The following is a 12,112-nucleotide window of genomic DNA, read 5'->3' as shown; positions in this document are numbered from 1 at the left end:
TGCATTGCTTCTGTGGTATTGCAAAGGCAAAGACAAATGCTTCCAGCCATCCATTGCACTAATGGATTGGTCATCAGCTGGCTGTCTATGTCCCGCATCAATATAGACCAAAGTACAGAGGGTTAGGCTATGCTATAGTGCACCTACCTGATGCATCAGAAGGTGCGAGGCCCTTGCTAAATTCTGTGCACAGACTTTGAGATCTATGCTTTAGACTGTATCTAAACCTGCTCCAACATGGACTGACATTCTGGCCTACTTTCAGCCGATGCGACTTGTCTGTCGCTGAACAGTCGCTTTTTATGTATTCAGCACCTATGTATAATGTTGTAAAAATGCTCTAGAAGCTAAAGTCGCAGAAATGTCACACATATTTGGCCTGCAACTTTCTGTGCGACAAATTCAGACAGGAAAAATCAGTATAAATCCTTAGAAAATTATCCCCCAGTGTCTCCATCTGCTGGCGGTATTGAATAAGCATTGCTGCACTGATGGGGTATGCATTAGACGAAAAAAAAGAAGAAAAAGAAGAATAATACGCCCAGAAAAGAGGCGAAAAGGAGAAAAACGTAAAAAAACGTGAAAAAAAAGTAAGAGGAAGAGAAGGGAAAAAAAGGTGGAAATGGGTTTAAAAGTGATTTCGGCGGAGAATATATATATATATATATATATATATATATATATATATATATATATATATATATATACGCGCACACACACACATATATATAAACGTATTCTCCGTTGAGATATTGCAGCCGCTGCTGTGTCCAGGCCCAGGAGCCTTAGCACTGTGCTGTGATGTCACTCAATACCACTGACATCACTAGGTGTAAACAACATCTCTCCTTTGCTGTGTATGTGACTATGGAGCTGTTTGGTGATGTCGTCTATTATGGCCTTCATAGAAGCAACAGGAGATTGTTGCATCCATCTAGAACCCTCAGAACTACAGTGCTATGATGTCACTCACTTCCACAGGCCTTGCAGAGTGTAAACAACAACAACCCAGCTTTGTTGTGTATGTAACCATAGGGATTGTGATGTCACCTAGAACCTTCACAGCAGCGACAGCTTTATGAGGAGCATCAGCACTGCTCTGCCTGAGCAGAACCATCACCGCCATAGGTTGTCAAATAACCCGGATTTAACCCACACAGGTAAGTCCAATGGGGTGCAGGCATGTCCTCTATGCTTACAGCTTCCCGTGGGTGTTGGTTTGATACCGTTTGGGGACAGCCAAGGAGGCATCTGCAGGCAACAAAGGTAGGTGTGTGCTTGTGTGTGTGTTTCCTATGCAGATCCTAAGCCCAGTGTCACATGCAAGTAGGAGGAGTAAGAAGGGTTCCTGGCAAATCCGGGTTATGGATTGCATTTAAAAAGGCCCCGTGGGAGTGCAATGGGCCCCTGTCTTGCTGCTTAGCAATAATGGTATGGGTTTAGGTTCTGCTGTGTGTACTGGTGGTTGACTGCCCCCCAGCCCAGAGTGTGCATGGAAAATTGTCTGGCAGCCTCCCTGACAGCAAGCAGTGATAGTGCCCATGAAGGGGACCTTGTTGGGCCCGCCCCTTTCACGGTTATCGCTTCTCGGCCTTTTGGCTAAGATCAAGTGTAGTATCTGTTCTTATCAGTTTAATATCTGATACGTCCCCTATCTGGGGACCATATATTAAATGGATTTTTGAGAACGGGGGCCGATTTCGAAGCTTGCTTCCGTCGCCCTATGCATTGACCCGATATGGCAGTATCTTCGGGTACAGTGCACCACCCCCTTACAGGGTTAAAAAGAAAGATTCCTACTTTCATTGCTACCTGCTTGCTGGCTAGCCAGCTAGCCAGCCCTGTGGGCCTTGCTGCTGCTGCTGCTGCTGCTGCTGCAGCCAAAAAACAAAAGGTGGTGCTGCTGCTGCTTCTGCTGCTTCTGCTTGTGTCTGGCCGCTGTTGGAGCGTCCAGGCACAGGACTTCTGCTGCTGCTGACTAAATGGCCTCCTTAATTGGATCATTTGAGTAGCCAGCACACCTGTGCAGGTAGGGCATGACATGATAGGCAGCTGCCTTGATAGCGGGTGGGTGCTGAATGTTCCTAATTGACAAAATAAGATTAATGCTTATGAAGAAATATAAAATCTCATCCCTTCCCCAATATCGCGCCACACCCCTACCCCTTAATTCCCTGGTTGAACTTGATGGACATATGTCTTTTTTCGACCGTACTAACTATGTAACTATGTAACATAACATGGGGGGGTCTCCTGGCTGTTCACACAGGTGTGTCATTGCTGTACATTGACCATGCATTGCTTCTGTGGTATTGCAAAGGCAAAGACAAATGCTTCCAGCCATCCATTGCACTAATGGATTGGTCATCAGCTGGCTGTCTATGTCCCGCATCAATATAGACCAAAGTACAGAGGGTTAGGCTATGCTATAGTGCACCTACCTGATGCATCAGAAGGTGCGAGGCCCTTGCTAAATTCTGTGCACAGACTTTGAGATCTATGCTTTAGACTGTATCTAAACCTGCTCCAACATGGACTGACATTCTGGCCTACTTTCAGCCGATGCGACTTGTCTGTCGCTGAACAGTCGCTTTTTATGTATTCAGCACCTATGTATAATGTTGTAAAAATGCTCTAGAAGCTAAAGTCGCAGAAATGTCACACATATTTGGCCTGCAACTTTCTGTGCGACAAATTCAGACAGGAAAAATCAGTATAAATCCTTAGAAAATTATCCCCCAGTGTCTCCATCTGCTGGCGGTATTGAATAAGCATTGCTGCACTGATGGGGTATGCATTAGACGAAAAAAAAGAAGAAAAAGAAGAATAATACGCCCAGAAAAGAGGCGAAAAGGAGAAAAACGTAAAAAAACGTGAAAAAAAAGTAAGAGGAAGAGAAGGGAAAAAAAGGTGGAAATGGGTTTAAAAGTGATTTCGGCGGAGAATATATATATATATATATATATATATATATATATATATATATATATACGCGCACACACACACATATATATAAACGTATTCTCCGTTGAGATATTGCAGCCGCTGCTGTGTCCAGGCCCAGGAGCCTTAGCACTGTGCTGTGATGTCACTCAATACCACTGACATCACTAGGTGTAAACAACATCTCTCCTTTGCTGTGTATGTGACTATGGAGCTGTTTGGTGATGTCGTCTATTATGGCCTTCATAGAAGCAACAGGAGATTGTTGCATCCATCTAGAACCCTCAGAACTACAGTGCTATGATGTCACTCACTTCCACAGGCCTTGCAGAGTGTAAACAGCAACAACCCAGCTTTGTTGTGTATGTAACCATAGGGATTGTGATGTCACCTAGAACCTTCACAGCAGCGACAGCTTTATGAGGAGCATCAGCACTGCTCTGCCTGAGCAGAACCATCACCGCCATAGGTTGTCAAATAACCCGGATTTAACCCACACAGGTAAGTCCAATGGGGTGCAGGCATGTCCTCTATGCTTACAGCTTCCCGTGGGTGTTGGTTTGATACCGTTTGGGGACAGCCAAGGAGGCATCTGCAGGCAACAAAGGTAGGTGTGTGCTTGTGTGTGTTTCCTATGCAGATCCTAAGCCCAGTGTCACATGCAAGTAGGAGGAGTAAGAAGGGTTCCTGGCAAATCCGGGTTATGGATTGCATTTAAAAAGGCCCCGTGGGAGTGCAATGGGCCCCTGTCTTGCTGCTTAGCAATAATGGTATGGGTTTAGGTTCTGCTGTGTGTACTGGTGGTTGACTGCCCCCCAGCCCAGAGTGTGCATGGAAAATTGTCTGGCAGCCTCCCTGACAGCAAGCAGTGATAGTGCCCATGAAGGGGACCTTGTTGGGCCCGCCCCTTTCACGGTTATCGCTTCTCGGCCTTTTGGCTAAGATCAAGTGTAGTATCTGTTCTTATCAGTTTAATATCTGATACGTCCCCTATCTGGGGACCATATATTAAATGGATTTTTGAGAACGGGGGCCGATTTCGAAGCTTGCTTCCGTCGCCCTATGCATTGACCCGATATGGCAGTATCTTCGGGTACAGTGCACCACCCCCTTACAGGGTTAAAAAGAAAGATTCCTACTTTCATTGCTACCTGCTTGCTGGCTAGCCAGCTAGCCAGCCCTGTGGGCCTTGCTGCTGCTGCTGCTGCTGCTGCTGCTGCTGCTGCAGCCAAAAAACAAAAGGTGGTGCTGCTGCTGCTTCTGCTGCTTCTGCTTGTGTCTGGCCGCTGTTGGAGCGTCCAGGCACAGGACTTCTGCTGCTGCTGACTAAATGGCCTCCTTAATTGGATCATTTGAGTAGCCAGCACACCTGTGCAGGTAGGGCATGACATGATAGGCAGCTGCCTTGATAGCGGGTGGGTGCTGAATGTTCCTAATTGACAAAATAAGATTAATGCTTATGAAGAAATATAAAATCTCATCCCTTCCCCAATATCGCGCCACACCCCTACCCCTTAATTCCCTGGTTGAACTTGATGGACATATGTCTTTTTTCGACCGTACTAACTATGTAACTATGTAACATAACATGGGGGGGTCTCCTGGCTGTTCACACAGGTGTGTCATTGCTGTACATTGACCATGCATTGCTTCTGTGGTATTGCAAAGGCAAAGACAAATGCTTCCAGCCATCCATTGCACTAATGGATTGGTCATCAGCTGGCTGTCTATGTCCCGCATCAATATAGACCAAAGTACAGAGGGTTAGGCTATGCTATAGTGCACCTACCTGATGCATCAGAAGGTGCGAGGCCCTTGCTAAATTCTGTGCACAGACTTTGAGATCTATGCTTTAGACTGTATCTAAACCTGCTCCAACATGGACTGACATTCTGGCCTACTTTCAGCCGATGCGACTTGTCTGTCGCTGAACAGTCGCTTTTTATGTATTCAGCACCTATGTATAATGTTGTAAAAATGCTCTAGAAGCTAAAGTCGCAGAAATGTCACACATATTTGGCCTGCAACTTTCTGTGCGACAAATTCAGACAGGAAAAATCAGTATAAATCCTTAGAAAATTATCCCCCAGTGTCTCCATCTGCTGGCGGTATTGAATAAGCATTGCTGCACTGATGGGGTATGCATTAGACGAAAAAAAAGAAGAAAAAGAAGAATAATACGCCCAGAAAAGAGGCGAAAAGGAGAAAAACGTAAAAAAACGTGAAAAAAAAGTAAGAGGAAGAGAAGGGAAAAAAAGGTGGAAATGGGTTTAAAAGTGATTTCGGCGGAGAAATATATATATATATATATATATATATATATATATATATATATACGCGCACACACACACATATATATAAACGTATTCTCCGTTGAGATATTGCAGCCGCTGCTGTGTCCAGGCCCAGGAGCCTTAGCACTGTGCTGTGATGTCACTCAATACCACTGACATCACTAGGTGTAAACAACATCTCTCCTTTGCTGTGTATGTGACTATGGAGCTGTTTGGTGATGTCGTCTATTATGGCCTTCATAGAAGCAACAGGAGATTGTTGCATCCATCTAGAACCCTCAGAACTACAGTGCTATGATGTCACTCACTTCCACAGGCCTTGCAGAGTGTAAACAACAACAACCCAGCTTTGTTGTGTATGTAACCATAGGGATTGTGATGTCACCTAGAACCTTCACAGCAGCGACAGCTTTATGAGGAGCATCAGCACTGCTCTGCCTGAGCAGAACCATCACCGCCATAGGTTGTCAAATAACCCGGATTTAACCCACACAGGTAAGTCCAATGGGGTGCAGGCATGTCCTCTATGCTTACAGCTTCCCGTGGGTGTTGGTTTGATACCGTTTGGGGACAGCCAAGGAGGCATCTGCAGGCAACAAAGGTAGGTGTGTGCTTGTGTGTGTGTTTCCTATGCAGATCCTAAGCCCAGTGTCACATGCAAGTAGGAGGAGTAAGAAGGGTTCCTGGCAAATCCGGGTTATGGATTGCATTTAAAAAGGCCCCGTGGGAGTGCAATGGGCCCCTGTCTTGCTGCTTAGCAATAATGGTATGGGTTTAGGTTCTGCTGTGTGTACTGGTGGTTGACTGCCCCCCAGCCCAGAGTGTGCATGGAAAATTGTCTGGCAGCCTCCCTGACAGCAAGCAGTGATAGTGCCCATGAAGGGGACCTTGTTGGGCCCGCCCCTTTCACGGTTATCGCTTCTCGGCCTTTTGGCTAAGATCAAGTGTAGTATCTGTTCTTATCAGTTTAATATCTGATACGTCCCCTATCTGGGGACCATATATTAAATGGATTTTTGAGAACGGGGGCCGATTTCGAAGCTTGCTTCCGTCGCCCTATGCATTGACCCGATATGGCAGTATCTTCGGGTACAGTGCACCACCCCCTTACAGGGTTAAAAAGAAAGATTCCTACTTTCATTGCTACCTGCTTGCTGGCTAGCCAGCTAGCCAGCCCTGTGGGCCTTGCTGCTGCTGCTGCTGCTGCAGCCAAAAAACAAAAGGTGGTGCTGCTGCTGCTTCTGCTGCTTCTGCTTGTGTCTGGCCGCTGTTGGAGCGTCCAGGCACAGGACTTCTGCTGCTGCTGACTAAATGGCCTCCTTAATTGGATCATTTGAGTAGCCAGCACACCTGTGCAGGTAGGGCATGACATGATAGGCAGCTGCCTTGATAGCGGGTGGGTGCTGAATGTTCCTAATTGACAAAATAAGATTAATGCTTATGAAGAAATATAAAATCTCATCCCTTCCCCAATATCGCGCCACACCCCTACCCCTTAATTCCCTGGTTGAACTTGATGGACATATGTCTTTTTTCGACCGTACTAACTATGTAACTATGTAACATAACATGGGGGGGTCTCCTGGCTGTTCACACAGGTGTGTCATTGCTGTACATTGACCATGCATTGCTTCTGTGGTATTGCAAAGGCAAAGACAAATGCTTCCAGCCATCCATTGCACTAATGGATTGGTCATCAGCTGGCTGTCTATGTCCCGCATCAATATAGACCAAAGTACAGAGGGTTAGGCTATGCTATAGTGCACCTACCTGATGCATCAGAAGGTGCGAGGCCCTTGCTAAATTCTGTGCACAGACTTTGAGATCTATGCTTTAGACTGTATCTAAACCTGCTCCAACATGGACTGACATTCTGGCCTACTTTCAGCCGATGCGACTTGTCTGTCGCTGAACAGTCGCTTTTTATGTATTCAGCACCTATGTATAATGTTGTAAAAATGCTCTAGAAGCTAAAGTCGCAGAAATGTCACACATATTTGGCCTGCAACTTTCTGTGCGACAAATTCAGACAGGAAAAATCAGTATAAATCCTTAGAAAATTATCCCCCAGTGTCTCCATCTGCTGGCGGTATTGAATAAGCATTGCTGCACTGATGGGGTATGCATTAGACGAAAAAAAAGAAGAAAAAGAAGAATAATACGCCCAGAAAAGAGGCGAAAAGGAGAAAAACGTAAAAAAACGTGAAAAAAAAGTAAGAGGAAGAGAAGGGAAAAAAAGGTGGAAATGGGTTTAAAAGTGATTTCGGCGGAGAAATATATATATATATATATATATATATATATATATATATATATACGCGCACACACACACATATATATAAACATATTCTCCGTTGAGATATTGCAGCCGCTGCTGTGTCCAGGCCCAGGAGCCTTAGCACTGTGCTGTGATGTCACTCAATACCACTGACATCACTAGGTGTAAACAACATCTCTCCTTTGCTGTGTATGTGACTATGGAGCTGTTTGGTGATGTCGTCTATTATGGCCTTCATAGAAGCAACAGGAGATTGTTGCATCCATCTAGAACCCTCAGAACTACAGTGCTATGATGTCACTCACTTCCACAGGCCTTGCAGAGTGTAAACAACAACAACCCAGCTTTGTTGTGTATGTAACCATAGGGATTGTGATGTCACCTAGAACCTTCACAGCAGCGACAGCTTTATGAGGAGCATCAGCACTGCTCTGCCTGAGCAGAACCATCACCGCCATAGGTTGTCAAATAACCCGGATTTAACCCACACAGGTAAGTCCAATGGGGTGCAGGCATGTCCTCTATGCTTACAGCTTCCCGTGGGTGTTGGTTTGATACCGTTTGGGGACAGCCAAGGAGGCATCTGCAGGCAACAAAGGTAGGTGTGTGCTTGTGTGTGTGTTTCCTATGCAGATCCTAAGCCCAGTGTCACATGCAAGTAGGAGGAGTAAGAAGGGTTCCTGGCAAATCCGGGTTATGGATTGCATTTAAAAAGGCCCCGTGGGAGTGCAATGGGCCCCTGTCTTGCTGCTTAGCAATAATGGTATGGGTTTAGGTTCTGCTGTGTGTACTGGTGGTTGACTGCCCCCCAGCCCAGAGTGTGCATGGAAAATTGTCTGGCAGCCTCCCTGACAGCAAGCAGTGATAGTGCCCATGAAGGGGACCTTGTTGGGCCCGCCCCTTTCACGGTTATCGCTTCTCGGCCTTTTGGCTAAGATCAAGTGTAGTATCTGTTCTTATCAGTTTAATATCTGATACGTCCCCTATCTGGGGACCATATATTAAATGGATTTTTGAGAACGGGGGCCGATTTCGAAGCTTGCTTCCGTCGCCCTATGCATTGACCCGATATGGCAGTATCTTCGGGTACAGTGCACCACCCCCTTACAGGGTTAAAAAGAAAGATTCCTACTTTCATTGCTACCTGCTTGCTGGCTAGCCAGCTAGCCAGCCCTGTGGGCCTTGCTGCTGCTGCTGCTGCTGCTGCTGCAGCCAAAAAACAAAAGGTGGTGCTGCTGCTGCTTCTGCTGCTTCTGCTTGTGTCTGGCCGCTGTTGGAGCGTCCAGGCACAGGACTTCTGCTGCTGCTGACTAAATGGCCTCCTTAATTGGATCATTTGAGTAGCCAGCACACCTGTGCAGGTAGGGCATGACATGATAGGCAGCTGCCTTGATAGCGGGTGGGTGCTGAATGTTCCTAATTGACAAAATAAGATTAATGCTTATGAAGAAATATAAAATCTCATCCCTTCCCCAATATCGCGCCACACCCCTACCCCTTAATTCCCTGGTTGAACTTGATGGACATATGTCTTTTTTCGACCGTACTAACTATGTAACTATGTAACATAACATGGGGGGGTCTCCTGGCTGTTCACACAGGTGTGTCATTGCTGTACATTGACCATGCATTGCTTCTGTGGTATTGCAAAGGCAAAGACAAATGCTTCCAGCCATCCATTGCACTAATGGATTGGTCATCAGCTGGCTGTCTATGTCCCGCATCAATATAGACCAAAGTACAGAGGGTTAGGCTATGCTATAGTGCACCTACCTGATGCATCAGAAGGTGCGAGGCCCTTGCTAAATTCTGTGCACAGACTTTGAGATCTATGCTTTAGACTGTATCTAAACCTGCTCCAACATGGACTGACATTCTGGCCTACTTTCAGCCGATGCGACTTGTCTGTCGCTGAACAGTCGCTTTTTATGTATTCAGCACCTATGTATAATGTTGTAAAAATGCTCTAGAAGCTAAAGTCGCAGAAATGTCACACATATTTGGCCTGCAACTTTCTGTGCGACAAATTCAGACAGGAAAAATCAGTATAAATCCTTAGAAAATTATCCCCCAGTGTCTCCATCTGCTGGCGGTATTGAATAAGCATTGCTGCACTGATGGGGTATGCATTAGACGAAAAAAAAGAAGAAAAAGAAGAATAATACGCCCAGAAAAGAGGCGAAAAGGAGAAAAACGTAAAAAAACGTGAAAAAAAAGTAAGAGGAAGAGAAGGGAAAAAAAGGTGGAAATGGGTTTAAAAGTGATTTCGGCGGAGAAATATATATATATATATATATATATATATATATATATACGCGCACACACACACATATATATAAACGTATTCTCCGTTGAGATATTGCAGCCGCTGCTGTGTCCAGGCCCAGGAGCCTTAGCACTGTGCTGTGATGTCACTCAATACCACTGACATCACTAGGTGTAAACAACATCTCTCCTTTGCTGTGTATGTGACTATGGAGCTGTTTGGTGATGTCGTCTATTATGGCCTTCATAGAAGCAACAGGAGATTGTTGCATCCATCTAGAACCCTCAGAACTACAGTGCTATGATGTCACTCACTTCCACAGGCCTTGCAGAGTGTAAACAACAACAACCCAGCTTTGTTGTGTATGTAACCATAGGGATTGTGATGTCACCTAGAACCTTCACAGCAGCGACAGCTTTATGAGGAGCATCAGCACTGCTCTGCCTGAGCAGAACCATCACCGCCATAGGTTGTCAAATAACCCGGATTTAACCCACACAGGTAAGTCCAATGGGGTGCAGGCATGTCCTCTATGCTTACAGCTTCCCGTGGGTGTTGGTTTGATACCGTTTGGGGACAGCCAAGGAGGCATCTGCAGGCAACAAAGGTAGGTGTGTGCTTGTGTGTGTGTTTCCTATGCAGATCCTAAGCCCAGTGTCACATGCAAGTAGGAGGAGTAAGAAGGGTTCCTGGCAAATCCGGGTTATGGATTGCATTTAAAAAGGCCCCGTGGGAGTGCAATGGGCCCCTGTCTTGCTGCTTAGCAATAATGGTATGGGTTTAGGTTCTGCTGTGTGTACTGGTGGTTGACTGCCCCCCAGCCCAGAGTGTGCATGGAAAATTGTCTGGCAGCCTCCCTGACAGCAAGCAGTGATAGTGCCCATGAAGGGGACCTTGTTGGGCCCGCCCCTTTCACGGTTATCGCTTCTCGGCCTTTTGGCTAAGATCAAGTGTAGTATCTGTTCTTATCAGTTTAATATCTGATACGTCCCCTATCTGGGGACCATATATTAAATGGATTTTTGAGAACGGGGGCCGATTTCGAAGCTTGCTTCCGTCGCCCTATGCATTGACCCGATATGGCAGTATCTTCGGGTACAGTGCACCACCCCCTTACAGGGTTAAAAAGAAAGATTCCTACTTTCATTGCTACCTGCTTGCTGGCTAGCCAGCTAGCCAGCCCTGTGGGCCTTGCTGCTGCTGCTGCTGCTGCTGCTGCAGCCAAAAAACAAAAGGTGGTGCTGCTGCTGCTTCTGCTGCTTCTGCTTGTGTCTGGCCGCTGTTGGAGCGTCCAGGCACAGGACTTCTGCTGCTGCTGACTAAATGGCCTCCTTAATTGGATCATTTGAGTAGCCAGCACACCTGTGCAGGTAGGGCATGACATGATAGGCAGCTGCCTTGATAGCGGGTGGGTGCTGAATGTTCCTAATTGACAAAATAAGATTAATGCTTATGAAGAAATATAAAATCTCATCCCTTCCCCAATATCGCGCCACACCCCTACCCCTTAATTCCCTGGTTGAACTTGATGGACATATGTCTTTTTTCGACCGTACTAACTATGTAACTATGTAACATAACATGGGGGGGTCTCCTGGCTGTTCACACAGGTGTGTCATTGCTGTACATTGACCATGCATTGCTTCTGTGGTATTGCAAAGGCAAAGACAAATGCTTCCAGCCATCCATTGCACTAATGGATTGGTCATCAGCTGGCTGTCTATGTCCCGCATCAATATAGACCAAAGTACAGAGGGTTAGGCTATGCTATAGTGCACCTACCTGATGCATCAGAAGGTGCGAGGCCCTTGCTAAATTCTGTGCACAGACTTTGAGATCTATGCTTTAGACTGTATCTAAACCTGCTCCAACATGGACTGACATTCTGGCCTACTTTCAGCCGATGCGACTTGTCTGTCGCTGAACAGTCGCTTTTTATGTATTCAGCACCTATGTATAATGTTGTAAAAATGCTCTAGAAGCTAAAGTCGCAGAAATGTCACACATATTTGGCCTGCAACTTTCTGTGCGACAAATTCAGACAGGAAAAATCAGTATAAATCCTTAGAAAATTATCCCCCAGTGTCTCCATCTGCTGGCGGTATTGAATAAGCATTGCTGCACTGATGGGGTATGCATTAGACGAAAAAAAAGAAGAAAAAGAAGAATAATACGCCCAGAAAAGAGGCGAAAAGGAGAAAAACGTAAAAAAACGTGAAAAAAAAGTAAGAGGAAGAGAAGGGAAAAAAAGGTGGAAATGGGTTTAAAAGTGATTTCGGCGGAGAAATATATATATATATATATATATATATATATATATATATATATATA

At 45.6% G+C, this 12,112-nt stretch overlaps 5 non-coding genes across 5 annotated transcripts; all 5 read left to right on the top strand.

The window, feature by feature from the left end:
* The first annotated feature begins 1,579 nt into the window (after nt 1-1,579).
* On the top strand, nt 1,580-1,770 carry LOC130327469 (U2 spliceosomal RNA). Its single transcript, XR_008871843.1, has one exon. It is a non-coding gene; the product is annotated as a U2 spliceosomal RNA (small nuclear RNA).
* A 2,091-nt stretch (nt 1,771-3,861) lies between these two features.
* On the top strand, nt 3,862-4,052 carry LOC130327468 (U2 spliceosomal RNA). Its single transcript, XR_008871842.1, has one exon. It is a non-coding gene; the product is annotated as a U2 spliceosomal RNA (small nuclear RNA).
* A 2,099-nt stretch (nt 4,053-6,151) lies between these two features.
* Nucleotides 6,152-6,342, top strand: LOC130327467 (U2 spliceosomal RNA). Its single transcript, XR_008871841.1, has one exon. It is a non-coding gene; the product is annotated as a U2 spliceosomal RNA (small nuclear RNA).
* A 2,084-nt stretch (nt 6,343-8,426) lies between these two features.
* On the top strand, nt 8,427-8,617 carry LOC130327466 (U2 spliceosomal RNA). Its single transcript, XR_008871840.1, has one exon. It is a non-coding gene; the product is annotated as a U2 spliceosomal RNA (small nuclear RNA).
* A 2,084-nt stretch (nt 8,618-10,701) lies between these two features.
* LOC130327629 (U2 spliceosomal RNA) lies at nt 10,702-10,892 on the top strand. Its single transcript, XR_008871978.1, has one exon. It is a non-coding gene; the product is annotated as a U2 spliceosomal RNA (small nuclear RNA).
* Nucleotides 10,893-12,112: the final 1,220 nt, after the last annotated feature.

This window comes from Hyla sarda, unplaced genomic scaffold, assembly GCF_029499605.1.
Source record: "Hyla sarda isolate aHylSar1 unplaced genomic scaffold, aHylSar1.hap1 scaffold_300, whole genome shotgun sequence".
NCBI classification, from domain to species: domain Eukaryota; kingdom Metazoa; phylum Chordata; class Amphibia; order Anura; family Hylidae; genus Hyla; species Hyla sarda.
This window is presented reverse-complemented; position numbering and strand designations above follow the sequence as displayed.